The sequence below is a fragment of the Bubalus bubalis genome, chromosome 3, assembly GCF_019923935.1.
Source record: "Bubalus bubalis isolate 160015118507 breed Murrah chromosome 3, NDDB_SH_1, whole genome shotgun sequence".
NCBI classification, from domain to species: Eukaryota; Metazoa; Chordata; class Mammalia; order Artiodactyla; family Bovidae; genus Bubalus; species Bubalus bubalis.
This window is the reverse complement of record NC_059159.1, coordinates 95,208,817-95,225,119: the sequence shown is the minus strand read 5'-3', so window position 1 is coordinate 95,225,119 and position 16,303 is coordinate 95,208,817. Positions and strand designations below refer to the sequence as shown.

Sequence of the window (16,303 nt, the reverse complement as noted above, 5' to 3'; positions counted from 1 at the left end):
TAAAGCTCCTGTTGCTCCTATCAGTAGAATCTCTAGTAACAACTCTTATTTGCAGTGTTTGTTGTAATAGACTATACTGTGTTAATTCTAATCCCTAGCAGTTATGTACATATGATAATGAAAAATAAGTTTTTAAAAAACAATTAGTATGAAATCACTCATTATCAGAGAAATGCAAATCAAAACCACTATGAGGTATCATTTCACACCAGTCAGAATGGCTACAATCCAAAAGTCTACAAGCAGTGAATGCTGGAGAGGGTGTGGAGAAAAGGGAACCCTCTTACACTGTTGGTGGGAATGCAAACTAGTACAGCCACTATGGAGAACAGTGTGGAGATTCCTTAAAAAACTGGAAATAGAACTGCCTTATGATCCAGCAATCCCACTGCTGGGCATACACACTGAGGAAACCAGAATTGAAAGAGACACGTGTTCCCCAATATTCATCGCAGCACTGTTTACAATAGCTAGGACATGGAAGCAACCTAGATGTCCATCAGCAGATGAATGGATAAGAAAGCGGTGGTACATATACACAATGGAGTATTACTCAGCCATTAAAAAGAATACATTTGAATCAGTTCTAATGAGGTGGATGAAACTGGAGCCTATTATACAGAGTGAAGTAAGCCAGAAAGAAAAACACCAATCCAGTATACTAACACATATATATGGAATTTAGAAAGAAGGTAATGATAACCCTGTGTACGAGACAGCAAAAGAGACACTGATGTATAGAACAGTCTTTTGGACTCTGTGGGAGAGAGAGAGGGTGGGGTGATTTTGGAGAATGGCATTGAAACATGTATAATATCATATAAGAAACGAATCACCAGTCCAGGTTCAATGCAGGATACAGGATGCCTGGGGCTGGTGCACTGGGATGACCCAGAGGGATGGTACGGGGAGGGAGGTGGGAGGGAGGTTCAGGAAGGGGAACATGTGTACACCTGTGGTGGATTCATGTTGATATATGGCAAAACCAATACAATATTATAAAGTAAATAATAATAATAATAAAGAAATGATAAATGGTTTAAAAATAAATAAAAGCAACAATAACAACTTTATTGTTGTTGTTGTTTCAGGAGAAAAAAAAACGGAAAGAAAGGAAAAGAGATAGAGGTTTCCTTCTTCAACTTGGAGATAACCACACTTCTAAATCTAAAGAAGTTAATGCACTAAAAATAGGTCTTTCATCTCATGTATCACATAGAATGAGAAATTTTTCCAGCAATTCTTCACTTCTTTCCAATTTCTGATTTTTCTATCTAAGAATTGGAACAGTATCTAGAGTGTGAATTGAAATAAAATTGAAAAAGGTACAAGTGCCTTTTCTTCCTATATTGAGGTTCACTTTTTATACATAATATAATCTATGTGATTTGCCCTAAACCCAAAGACAGTATTAAAAAACTCAAGATTTATTCAGTTAACATACTAATTAGTGATTAGCTAACAAAGAAATGAGAGATATAACAAAAATTATTAATATTAACTTGTCTGAAAAGTATTATAAGAAAATTACTTCTTTGGCATTAATGACTTTATCAGAGCCTAATCTGAGACTCTAAGGATGAAATTATTTGATACTATTGGCTAATAAAAACAGAATTTCATATATTCTGATTTTTCTCAATAACCTCTCCAACATGAGATATTTTTAAATATTCCAAAACTGTATATATCCCTACTACCCTCTGATATATTTGGATATGTTATATACTTGCATAATATAATCTACTAAAATATTAATTTTCTATCTACATATATGTTTGGTAAAAGTTCCTCAATCTAGTTGTTTCTGATCATAATAAAATTTATGAAAGCATATATTGGAGTAACTAATTTTTTTAATTGGCTATAGTCTAAGGTATTGAATATGTTAAATAAATTATTTGTATATATATTATTATGGTATTCCACATTACCAAAACGTTACCTAAAAGGGTCATGATATATTGATATTTAAAAGTATTTGAAGTATATGTTGTAGAGAATTTAATAATATATGCCATCGTACCCAAATGCAATTCACTTTTAAAAGGAAGAACTACAAATTTTTATATCAATATCAGAGGGAAAATAGCACAGCACCTGTGGTATTAGAATAGTGAAATATTCAATAAAATCCAAAAGGTAATTTTAAAAGAAAGATAAAATGAAAGTACCCTCTATTATTTAACTGTGATAACACAGATAATGTAGAATGAGGCTGTTAAATATCAATACAAAGTTGAACACACCACGACTAGTCTCTTGACATGTACAAAATTTTGCAAGTAAAAACAATGCTTCAGAAAAGGATTTCACACATCCTAGACATTAAACACTTGCACAGAGTCAAAGGTAGATTATAGTACACTGTGACACATCAGTTAGCACTGTTAAAAATGAGCAATTAAAAGGCAATTGTGATTTAAAAAAATAATTTACTCATCAAGTCTTACAGTGATTGAGAGGTAGCAGAAAAAATACTGGTCTTAGATGTGGGATGAATATGTGTAGATGTGTATGTGTGTATACACATATGTGTACACACATTGTATATAGATATGTTGTGTGCTGTGCTACATCACTTCAGTCGTGTCTGACTCTGCAACCCTATAGCCCGTCAGGTTCTTCTGTCCACAGGATTCTCCAAGCAAGAATATTGGAGTGGGTTGCCATGTTCCCCTCCAGGAATGGAACCCATGTCTCTTATGTCTCCTGCATTGACAGGTAGGTTCTTTACCTTTAGAGCCACCTGGGAAGCCCAGTATATAATTATAGGACACTTTTACTCCATTCCTGTTGTTTGGCATCTGCATATTTTTTATGGATGGAAAGTCAGTAGATAATAACATACTAAGCCTCAGAGAATTTAAGGAGTTTAACTAAGACCGCCCAATACACATTTAGTAAATTGCAGACCCAGTAGTTGAACTAATTTTAATCTGACTCAAATGTCTTTGACTTTTTCTGCTATGCCACTCAAAACACTAATGATAATTCTGTCATTGGTTGACTCACAAACACTTGCTAACATGTAGATTCCACATTTTGGGATGGTCCCAAATGGCCATAAAGTAAGCAACTTGGAATTAGGAGGAGATATGGGCAAAAGACCAAATTAGAAAGAGGTTGAGTAACTATTAGTTAACTCTTTTCTTCTACTGCCAAATACTCCTATCACCAAGGAATTGTGCCATAGAAGGCTGCCAAAATTTTCCCCATCTTATCTTCTTCATACATCTCTAAGATGTTTGTTACATCATACTTAGCCTTTTCAAGATGCTCTCTCAAATTCATGTTAAGCAGATATCATATTGAAATTTTTTTAGGGGGGCACTGGCAAAAGACATTTTAATTCATTCAATAGATAAGAATCTAGTATGTGCAAAGCACTGCAATGTAAGAGAGAACCATAGTCCAGAATTTAAAGTATGTGGGATGTTAGATATTAAACAAGAACTGAAAAATAAGCTGCAATGCTATCTTATTATGGGCTTCCCTCATAGCTCAGTTGGTAAAGAATCTGCCTACAATGCAGTAGACCCTGGTTCCATTTCTGGGTAGGAAGCCCAAGAATAGCTAAAAAAAAATCCGTCTACAATGTGGGAGACCTGGGTTTAATCCCTGAGTTGGAAAGATCACCTGGAGAAGGGAAAGGCTACCCACTCCAGTATTCTGACCTGGAGAATTCCATGGACTGTATAGTCCATATGATTGCAAAGAGTTGGACACAACTGGGTGACCTTCACTTTCATCATATTATGGACAAGTCAATTACTTCATTTCTTGGCCATCAACCCACACATCTAGGGCTATCAACCCACATATTCTGGTCAAAAACATTTTCAGAAATCTTTTCTTCTTTTTTTTTTTTTTTTTTTTTCTGAAATTGGCTCACACCTGGTACCAATTGCCACAGATTGTGCTTCACTGAGCACAGAGCCATCTCTGGAAGATAAAAAAGTACTAGGAGAAGAGAAAAGTTGCCATGGGATATAGTCTCAGCAGAAAATCTAAGCTAACTTCTCTGATGCTGGATAGACTTCCACAGTTATCCCCGTATAGGGTGAGAGCGCTAGGCCCTCATGCATGTGATTTCATGTGAGCTACGCTGAGTGGAGGGAAAGGTCCTGCGAGTGCTGACTTGTTTCAGATGAACCAGTTCTTAAAAAGATCTGACAGCTGAGGGTAGTTTGCCGCTAGGCATCCTGGGAACTAGGCAAATACGTCTCTCCTTCCTAACGTGGTACTTGGCAGAGCCTCAGCATCTCCTTCTTGACGAGGTGTGTCACAGAGCATCAGAGTGTTCTTTCTGACTGCTAAGCCAAGATGGACAGGATGTTTGGCTGTTTGGGTTTGGAATGTCAGCAGGAGGATCTGTGCTGGAGGTCAGTGTAAATGAATTATCTGTGTACATATGATCAGTAAAGCCATGACCTGGTTATCTCTCTTCCCAAAGGGAGAAAGAAAGGGTCTCAGACTAGGACTTGGAATCGCAACAAATCAAGGAGAGCATTCTGCAAAGGAGAGCAAGAGGAAGATTCCAAGAGACAAGTTTAAAATTATTCTACTTGAATTCAGATTTTTCTTTTGACTATTAGCTATTTCCTTGTTACTATTTTTGTTCTTGAATCATGTGGGTGGGCACTTAATAATTTGGAGTTCAGAGAACTTCAGGAACAGAAAAATTAAATAAGAAATGCTATATTTACCTCAGGTGGAAATGAGGTTTCATTTCAAAGAACATGAATAAGTTTAAAAGGTGAAATGATCATATAAATAGAGGATAAGTGTCATGCCTTTCAGTGGCTGAGTCTGGGAGATTTTAATCTGAATAGGTAAGAAAGATAACAACAAAAAAAGAATTAATATTAGTATCAAATGGATTGTATTGTTGCTTGAAATATACATTCTCAAAATTATGTATGACTACAATCCTGACAAACTCATTTTGAGTCTTTTCCCCGTATATTTAGAAAAAATGGATTCAGGTGTTAGGGAGTTCAGAAAGAACTAGAATCACTCTTGGTGCTCCCTCAAATTATATTTTAAAACTAATGAATGGATTCTTATTTCACAACCTAATGTAGCTACTTTTAGAATTAAGGGAGGGATATGTTTACCAGAGGGACAGGATAGGTTTGATGGGCAGTCTAGAGGGTTTTTGGCATTATCTGCACTCTATGTGTCACATCATATATATATATATATGTGTATATATATGTATATATATATATATTATCTTATATAAAGAATTTTTAAATTTTAATTGTGATATATCTTTATATATTATATATAAATCAGATTTTTAACTTTTCATTTTGAGATAATTATAGTTTAACTTGCAGTTGTATAAAATAGATCAGCTATACTTGCTATCCAGTTTGTCTCAATTGTAAGATATTACATAGCTGTAGTAAATATCACAATTAGGATTGACAGCAATACAACCCACTCACCTGATTCAGATTTCACCAGTACCACTTGTGTGTGTGAGAGAATGCTTGTGTATGCATTTAATTCTGTGCAATTTTATAATGTTTTTAACATGCCATTATGTTTTTACAAGTATATGTAAATGGAACTTGTATTCTGACCTTTGAAATTCAGTTGAAATGCTTTTTTTTTTTTTGAAGAAAGAAACAAATTCCATGTAAATTTGATGTAATTCACTGATAGCTCAGTTGGTAAACAATCCACCTGCAATGCAGGAGACCCCGCTTCCATTCCTGGGTCGGGAAGAACCACTGGAGAAGGGATAGGCTACCCACTCCAGTATTCTTTTGGGCTTCCCTTGAGCTCAGCTGGTGAAGAATCTGCCTGCAATGCGGGAGACGTGGGTTCAATCCCAGGGTTGCTAAAATCCCCTGGAGAAGTGAAATGCTACCTGCTCCAATATTCTGGCTTGGAGAATTTCATGGACTGTATAGGGGTTCCAAGAGTTGGACACTGAAAAGTGACTTTTACTTTCACTTATGATTATAAAAAGTAATTTATAGAGGACATATCTAGGATAAAGGGAACTTTTTAGTTTATGATATGTAGACATATTATTCCAGGGTGATTGTCTTCAGCTTTTTATCATGCATCTATGCAAAATATGTATTATTTTAAAGAAAGAAGGTAGTTACACCCAATGCCTATATTTTAGTATCATTCTAGCTTTTATCTTAGTAATTGCTGGTAAGTAAAGATGCCCTGATATTTTAGTTTTCCAAATCTTATATCACTGTTCAGATGAGGAATATGTGTAAATCCGTTCTAGATGGTTCAAAGAGGAATCTTGTTTAGTTTTCTCAGGACACAGTTCTTACTACAAATTTTGAAGAACAGAAGTAAACATACCCACTTATGTGTGTGTATGTGTATGTATATACACCACATATGTGTATTCGTATGCACATGCACATAGACACACAAACTTCAGTAAGCTGTTTCTTCTATTTCATGTGATAGTCAGTGTATATGTGTCAGTATAATGCATACTTTTCTGCTGAGTGCACAAAATATGTGAGGACATAGAGCTCAAGAGCTAATATTCTAATGTGACAATAATAGGACACATGCTGAAGCTCATTGTTTAGATTCTAATTAACTGCCTTAAAGGTACCAAAGTATTCCATATGTTTCATATAGTGTATTTTCCTTTCTTTTTTCATATGTGACTAGTACATTTTCCTGTACCTAATTCCTTGGAAAAATAAGTTTCTTAGACAAAAATGAGGCTTGTATATTTTAAGTCAGCATAAAGAAATTTGATTATCAAATTTGATAGTACTTAGAGACAGAATGGGAAAGACTAGAGATCTCTTCAAGAAAATTAGAGATACTAAGAAAACATTTCATGCAAAGATGGGCTCGATAAAGGACAGAAATGGTATGGATCTAACAGAAGCAGAAGATATTAAGAAGAGATGGCAAGAATACACAGAAGAACTGTACAAAAAAGATCTTCACGACCCAGATAATCACGATGGTGTGATCACTCACCTAGAGCCAGACATCCTGGAATGTGAAATCAAGTGGGCTTTAGGAAGCATCACTATGAACGAAGCTAGTGGAGGTGATGGAATTCCAGCTGAGCTATTTCAAATCCTGAAAGATGATTCTGTGAAAGTGCTGCACTCAATATGCCAGCAAATTTGGAAAACTCAGCAGTGGCCACAGGACTGGAAAAGGTCAGTTTTCATTCCAATCCCAAAGAAAGGCAATGCCAAAGAATGCTCAAACACCGCACAATTGCACTCATCTCACACGCTAGTAAAGTAATGCTCAAAATTCTCCAAGACAGGCTTCAGCAATACATGAACTGTAAACTTCCTGATGTGCAAGCTGGTTTTAGAAAAGGCAGAGGAATCAGAGATCAAATTGCCAACATCCACTGGATCATGGAAAGAGCAAGAGAGTTCCAGAAAAACATCTATTTCTGCTTTATTGACTATGCCAATGCCTTTGACTGTGTGGATCACAATAAACTGTGGAAAATTCTGAAAGAGATGGGAATACCAGACCACTTGATCTGCCTCTTGAGAAATTTGTATGCAGGTCAGGAAGCAACAGTTAGAACTGGACATGGAACAACAGACTGGTTCCAAATAGGAAAGGAGTACGTCAAGGCTGTATATTGTCACCCTGCTTATTTAACTTATATGCAGAGTACACCATGAGAAACCCTGGGCTGGAAGAAACACAAGATGGAATCAAGATTGCTGGGAGAAATATCAATAACCTCAGATATGCAGATGACACCACCCTTCTGGCAGAAAGTGAAGAGGAACTCAAAAGCTTCTTGATGAAAGTGAAAGGGGAAAGTGAAAAAGTTGGCTTAAAGCTCAACATTCAGAAAACAAAGATCATGGCATCTGGTCCCATCACTTCATGGGAAATAGACGGGGAAACAGTGGAAACAGTTTCAGACTTTATTTTGGGGGGCTCCAAATTCACTACAGATGGTGACTGCAGCCATGAAATTAGAAGACGCTTACTCCTTGGAAGGAAAGTTATGACCAACCTAGATAGCATATTCAAAAGCAGAGACATTACTTTGCCAACAAAGGTTCATCTAGTCAAAGCTATGGTTTTTCCTGTGGTCATGTATGAATGTGAGAGTTGGACTGTGAAGAAGGCTGAGTGCTGAAGAATTGATGCTTTTGAACTGTGGTGTGGGAGAAGACTCCTGAGAGTCCCTTGGACTGCAAGGAGATCCAACCAGTCCATTCTGAAGGAGATCAGCCCTGGGCTTTCTTTGGAAGGAATGATGCTAAAGCTGAAACTCCAGTACTTTGGCCACCTCATGCGAAGAGTTGACTCATTGGAAAAGACTGTGATGCTGGGAGGGATTGGGGGCAGGAGGAGCAGGGGATGGCAGAGGATGAGATGGCTGGATGGCATCACTGACTCGATGGACGTGAGTCTGGGTGAACTCTGGGAATTGGTGATGGACAGGGAGGCCTGGCATGCTGCGATTCATGGGGTCGCAAAGAGTCAGACACAACTGAGCAAATAAACTCTACTGACTTACATCAATACATTTCATCATCTTACTGTTTCCCAAACCATATGTAAAAATCAAATACAGTTTTGTGCATATCATCCTTGCCTTCTAAAATCATAAAGTAAGAAGTAGAAAATAATAATACTGTTTCTAGTGAATGTTTTCAGAAGTTAAAAATTAGATGAACTTTAGAATTGCCATTAGATCAAATCAGATCAGTCCCTCAGTCGTGTCCGACTCTTTGCGACCCCATGAATCACAGTATGCCAGGCCTCCCTCTCCATCACCAACTCTTGGAGATCAAACTCATGTCCCTCGAGTCGGTGATGCCATCCAGTCAACTCATCCTCTGTCGTCCCCTTCTCCTCCTGCCCCTAACCCCTCCCAGCATCAGAGTCTTTTCCAATGAGTTAACTCTTTGCATGAGGTGGCCAAAGTACTGGAGTTTCAGCTTTAGCATCATTCCTTCCAAAGAAATCCCAGGGCTGATCTCCTTCAGAATGGACTGGTTGGATCTCCTTGCAGTTCAAGGGACTCTCAAGAGTCTTCTCCAACACCACAGTTCAAAAGCATCAATTCTTCGGCGCTCAGCCTTCTTCACAGTTCAACTCTCACATCCATACATGACCACAGGAAAAACCATAGCCTTGACTAGACAAACCTTTGTTGGCAAAGTAATGTCTCTGCTTTTAAATATGCTATCTAGGTTGGTCATAACTTTCCTTCCAAGGAGTAAGTGTCTTCTAATTTCATGGCTGCAGTCACCATCTGCAGTGATTTTGGAGCCCAGAAAAATAAAGTCTGACAGTGTTTCCACTGTTTCCATAACATTAATGTAAGTTCTTAATTCATGAGTAGGTTAAATTTTTAAAAATAAAATCTTTAACTGCAACTGATTTAAAATTCTCTTTAGTTGATACATTTAAAAATATTTATAGTATTTTGTGTCCATAATTTCAAATATAATTTTGACATGGTAGCAGTTTCTTGTATCTTTGAGATGAGAAGGAAACCAAAAACATTCAAGATGTTTTTATTTTAACTTTCTTTTCAAACTGGTATAGATCAACGTCATCATGAGAAATCAAAAAGCACTGCATGTGTTGAGAATTTTCAAATGGTATCTGGATATCACCATAAAGAGATTGTGCAGAACTTTTGTTCCCCATTTTTATAACTTTGCATATTGCTGAAAATATCTAATAGGCTATTTAATTTAGTTTGTAAAATTCTTTAATAAATGGATGATTAGATTGATACACATTTGAAAAGAATTTTGGCTACCATTCATGTCTTCACAATCTCCATATATTTAGGCTCTGTTATATGTCAGTGAATTAAGTCTTATGAAGAACTACAGCCTCATAAAAACTAAATATATTGACTATGTTTTTCTGCATTATTGACATTATACTTGTTTATATGTTGTTAGCAATTATGTGTTGCTTATAGAGTAGATTATATAAGACATAAATATAGATTTAATTTAAAACTCATGGGGAAAGCCATATGATTCAAAAGGAAAAGCAATGTTGACATTCAGTTCAGTTCAGTTCAGTTCAGTCGCTCAGTTGTGTCTGACTCTTTGCAACCCCATGAATCGCAGAATGCCAGGCCTCTCTGTCCATCACCAACTCCCAGAGTTCACCCAGACTCACGTCCATTGAGTCAGTGATGCCATCCAGCCATCTCATCCTCTGTTGTCCCCTTCTCCTCCTGCCCCCAATCCCTCCCAGCATCAGAGTCTTTTCCAATGAGGCAACTCTTCGCATGAGGTGGCCAAAGTACTGGAGTTTCAGCTTTAGCATCATTCCTTCCAAAGAAATCCCAGGGCTGATCTCCTTCAGAATGGACTGGTTGGATCTCCTTGCAGTCCAAGGGATTCTCAAGACTCTTCTCCCACACCACAGTTCAAAAGCATCAATTCTTCGGCGCTCAGCCTTCTTCACAGTCCAACTCTACATCCATACATGACCACAGAAAAAACCATAGCCTTGACTAGACGGAACTTTGTTGGCAAAGTAATGTCTCTGCTTTTGAATATGCTATCTACTGAGTTGTAAAAAGACTGTAAATACGATTCTTAAAAACATGGATGCAGGGTACATCATGAGAAACGCTGGGCTGGAAGAAGCACAATCTGGAATCAAGATTGCTGGGAGAATATCAATAACCTCAGATACGCAGATGACATCACCCTTATGGCAGAAAGTGAAGAGGAACTAAAAAGCCTCTTGATGAAAGTGAAAGAAGAGAGTGAAAAACTTGGCTTAAAGCTCAACATTCAGAAAACTAAAATCATGGCATCTGGTCCCATCACTTCATGGCAAATAGATGGGGAAACAGTGGAAACAGTGTCAGACTTTATTTCTTTGGGCTCCAAAATCACTGCAGATGGTGATTGCAGCCATGAAGTTAAAAGATACTTACTTCTTGGAAGGAAAGTTATGACCAACCTAGATAGCATATCAAAAAGCAGAGATATTACTTTGCCAACAAAGGTTCGTCTAGTCAAGGCTATGGTTTTTCCTGTGGTCATGTATGGATGTGAGAGTAGGACTGGGAAGAAAGCTGAGTGCTGAAGAGTTGATGTTTTTGAATTGTGGTGTTGGAGAAGACTCTTGAGAGTCCCTTGGACTGCAAAGAGATCCAACCAGTCCATCCTAATGGAGATCAGTCCTGGGTGTTCATTGGAAGGACTGATGTTGAAGCTAAAACTCCAATACTTTGGCCACCTCATGTGAAGAGCTGACTCATTGGGAAAGACTCTGATGCTGGGAGAGATTGGGGGCATGAGGAGAAGGGGACTACAGAGGATGAGTTGACTGGATAGCATCACCGACTCGATGGACATGAGTTTGATCTCCAGGAGTTGGTGATGGACAGGGAGGCCTGGCATGCTGTGATTCATGGGGTCACAAAGAGTTGGATATGACTGAGTGACTGAACTGAAAAACATGGAAATATAATACAGACCTGAAGAATGACCTTGAGTGAGTGAAGTCACTCAGTTGTGTCCGACTCTTTGGGACCCCATGGACTGTAGCAGCCTACCACACTCCTCTGTCTATGGGATTTTCCAGGCAAGAGTACTGGAGTGGGTTGCCATTTCCTTCTCCAGAGGATCTTCCCGACCCAGGGATTGAACCTAGGTCTTCCGCATTGTAGGCAGACGCTTTACTCTCTGAGCCACCAGGGAAGTTCAAAGAATGACCTGATTATTATTAAATTATTTGCATAATGCTGATAAAACATTTGCTAAGTATTAACTCACATATGGAGTTAAAATGCTCTCTTAAAAAATAATAGATCTGAATCTCTTGTCCTACTGATTTTTGCAAAAGAGTGAATGCGTTTGCTACTGGGCAGAAGCTAAAAGTGGATCTGAAAATGCTATGAAATTCACTGTTCATTTGGATAAAGTTTGAGTTTTAATTTCAATAACCTCAACTGAGAAATAGGAATACTATTAAATCATGATATTATTAGGTTTTTGTTTAATTTATGTATTCACCTACTCTTGCTGATTAACTGAGTAGTTAAAAGCTGTCAGGAAAAAAAAAAAAGTAAAGCTGAGCTCAAATTAAATATGTTTACTTGAATTCTGAATTCATATTAGTGTGTTTTATTTTTACAGATATAGAAATGCTTCAATAAATAGTAGAGCATTGATTATAACTTAATTCTTATGAGACCTGTATGAATATATAATACTAGAAGCTATGTTTTCCTTTTCACTATTAATAGTACCAGCCAATTCTTTTTCATCATTTTTTGTTTGTTTGAGAGAGGTTGAAGAGGGAAGGTTACTAGTACTCAAATAACTTACTGAAAATTAAATTTAATAGAATCTAAAATGGAAATATATTTCCCAGAGGAAGCAAGGAAGTTTCCTTTCTTTCAAGCCTGAGACCTTGGGCTTCTTAAGGGCTGAAAACTTACATACCTTATGTAGTTACATGGTAATTTATATCAATCATGGTACATAACATAAAGTTGTTGTTTAATTAATATTTATATAATTGAATTTTAAGTGTTCAGAAAACATAATTGTGAAATTAACATTTGTTTATACCATAATTTGGCCCAAACAAAAACATTGCCATCAAAAGACAATTTATAATCTTGGTAGTGTATTTTCTACCTAACTCAAATTCTTTAGAGCTATGACTGATACAGCCATGTCCTTTGTAACCTATGCAGATAGATAAGATTATCATAATCCTTCTACTTATGACTTTATTTTTTTCATGGTAAGACTAGAACTTTAAAAAAATTTTAGAATATAGTTGATATATTAATACAATGTTGTGTTAGTTTCAGGTGTATGAAGTGAAAGTCTCTCAGTCGTGTCCAATGCTTTGTGATCCCATGTGCTATATAGTAGATCCTTGCTAAGTCACTTCAGTCGTGTCTGACTCTGTGCGACCCCATAGACGGCAGCCCACCAGGCTCCCTCGTCCCTAGGATTCTCCAGGCAAGAACACTGGAGTGGGTTGCCATTTCCTTCTCCAATGCATGAAAGTGAAAAGTGAAAGTGAAGCCACTCAGTCGTGTCCAACTCCTAGCGACCCCATGGACTGCAGCCTACCAGGCTCCTCCATGCATTGGATTTTCCAGGCAAGAGTACTGGAGTGGGGTGCCATTGCCTTCTCCGATAGTAGATCCTTACGAATTATTTATTTTATATGTAGTAATGTGTGTATGTCAATCCCAATCTCCCAATTTATCCCTCTCCCTCACCTTCTGGTGACCATAGTTTGTTTTCTACATCCATGACTCTGTGTCTGTTTTGTAGATAAGTTCATTTATACTTTTTTTTTTTTTTGATTCCACATATCAGCTCAGTTCAGTTCAGTCGCTCAGTCATGTCCGACTCTTTGTAACCCCATGAATCGTGGCATGCCAGGGCTCCCTGTCTATCACCAACTCCTGGAGTTCACTCAAACTCATGTCCATTGAGTCGGTAATGCCATCCAGCCATCTCATCCTCTGTCATCCCCTTCTCCTCCTGCCCCCAATCCCTCCCAGCATCAGAGTCTTTTCCAATGAGTCAACTCTTCACATGAGGTAGCCAAAGTACTGGAGTTTAAGTTTCAGCATCAGTCCTTCCAATGAACACCCAGGGCAGATCTCCTAGGATGGACTGTTTGGACCTCCTTGCAGTCCAAGGGACTCTCAATAGTCTTCTCAAACACCACAGTTCAAAAGCATCAATTCTTTGGTGCTCAGCTTTCTTTTTTTTTTTTTTTTTTTTTTTTTTTTTTTTTTTATTTTATTTTATTTTATTTTATTATTTTTTTTTTTAATTTTATTTTATTTTTAAACTTTACATAACTGTATTAGATTTGCCAAATATCAAAATGAATCCGCCACAGGTATACATTCTTCACAGTCCAGTTTCCAGTAAGGGAGTTGGGAGACAGCAAGGAGGGACTTAGATTGCTGGCAGAAGTAAACACAAATACCTGTGGGGTGATAAGTGGTGAAATCTGCAAGGAGTCTAGGATGCCAGTGTTGACTCTCGCCTGTCTTCAGTGACAGAAACTCTGGACAGCTGCGATTCATGGGGTCACAAAAAGTCGGACATGACTGAGCGACTGAACTGAACTGTCTTCTAAAATGTCTGTGCTATTTTTATCTTTCCACCAGCAATGTATGAGTGATTCAGTTTCTTCATGTACTTGCCAGCATTTAGTATTGTCACTAGTTTTCATTTTAACCGTTCTGATAGGTGTAAACTGCTGCCTCATTGTGCTTAAAAAGCCAGATAGCCATCCATATCTAATGGCTACTGGTGTTGAGCCTTTTGTTCACATGTTAGCCATGTGTACTCATTTATGGGAAATATTGGTTAATCAATTTTGCTAATTTTCTCAATTATTTTATTATTTATTATTTAAATAATTTATTTATTAATAAAATTATTTATTTTATTATTTTATGTTTCAGATTCTTTATTGTGAATATAAAACATTTTTACGATTCATGATTATTAATTTGTGGTATGTTTTAATTATAATATTGCTTAATGTATTTTTCTTAGTATGAAAATACACACACACACACACACACACACAGTCTACTCCTATAGCTTTACCACTTCCAATGAAGGGTAAAAACTTTATTTCCATTTCGGTTCCTTTATATTTGCCACTTTTAAAATATAATTGCTTTGATATTAGTTGTTATTTTAATTTTTATTTGTATGAGTATTATTTAGAAACCTGATGGAAATAGTCTACTACATGTCTATTGGTGCTGCTGCTAAGTCACATCAGTCGTGTCTGACTCTTCGCGACCGCATGGACTGTAGCCCACCAGGCTCCTCCGTCCGTGGGATTTTCCAGGCAAGAGTACTGGAGTGGGGTGCCATTGACATGTCTATTACATGTACGTATATTTGTGCTCTTTCCATTGTTTTTTTCTTTCTGATCCTTTGAGAGTTCATCTTCTATCATTTTGTTTCTGTTTGAAGAACTTCCTTAGCCATTCTTCAACAGTAGGTTTTTTAATTTCCTTCATCTAAGGATGACTTTGTTTTTCCTTTGAGAGATTGAATATCTAGACAATTGGCATGCAGTATTTTAAGATAGAACTCTACCCACAATATGAAGTAATTAGTCTAGGAATTCAAACCACAACCTGTGTAGCAGACAGCCCCAGTCAAGACTTGATCAATAACTGACAGATTTTTTTTTGTCCCTCTTTTCAATGTAGGACTAAGTGGTAAAAACCAAGTGTGTTCTTCTAACTAATCGTTTAAGATCCCCTGCTACCAGTTAACCTGCCTCTAGTTTTCCCATGTCAACAGTTTTCAATTAGGGCCTACCTGAAGGCTTCCTTTTTTGCCATTATGAAGTTTTTAGTTTCTTGGAGTCTCTGCCAAATGTAACTGATGTTGTCAGACTCACTTGCTATAGAACAAACTCTGAACAAATAGTTTTGATCATTCTCATTTGGATAGTCTTTATTTAAACATCTTCATTCCTGAAGAATATTCTTGAAAGATGAAATTGACAGTTCTCATTTCTTACTTTTCAGTGATTAAAAAATGTTGTGCCACTTACTCTCTGATTTCAAATGAGAAATTTGCTGTAATCGGAACTGTTTATTTCATTTATATGCAGAGTACATCATGAGAAACGCTGGACTGGAAGAAACACAAGCTGGAATCAAGATTGTGGGGAGAAATATCAATAACCTCAGATATGCAGATGACACCACCCTTAGGTAGAAAGTGAAGAGGAACTCAAAAGCCTCTTGATGAAAGTGAAAGTGGAGAGTGAAAAAGTTGGCTTAAAGCTCAACATTCAGAAAACGAAGATCGTGGCATCCGGTCCCATCACTTCATGGGAAATAGATGGGGAAACAGTGGAAACAGTGTCAGACTTTATTTTTCTGGGCTCCAAAATCACTACAGATAGTGACTGCAGCCATGAAATTAAAAGATGCTTACTCCTTGGAAGGAAAGTTATGACCAACCTAGATAGCATATTCAAAAGCAGAGACATTACTTTGCCAACAAAGGTTCATCTAGTCAAGGCTATGGTTTTTCCTGTGGTCATGTATGGATGTGAGAGTTGGACTTGTGAAGAAGGCTGAGCGCCGAAGAATTGATGCTTTGAACTGTGGTGTTGGAGAAGACTCTTGAGAATCCCTTGGACTGCAAGGAGATCCAACCAGTCCATTCTGAAGGAGCTCAGCCCTGGGATTTCTTTGGAAGGAATGATGTTAAAGCTGAAACTCCAGTACTTTGGCCACCCAGTTGCCTCATTGGAAAAGACTCTGATGCTGGGAGGGATTGGGGGC

General features: G+C 37.4%; 1 long non-coding RNA gene across 1 annotated transcript in view; it reads left to right on the top strand.

Annotated features, from left to right (window-relative positions):
- Positions 1–3,907: 3,907 nt before the first annotated feature.
- LOC123332813 overlaps positions 3,908–16,303 on the top strand; it is a 120,806-nt gene continuing 108,410 nt past the window's right edge. The window contains exon 1 of the long non-coding RNA XR_006549870.2: positions 3,908–4,385. This is a non-coding gene — a long non-coding RNA (uncharacterized LOC123332813). The remainder of the gene's footprint in view (positions 4,386–16,303) is intronic.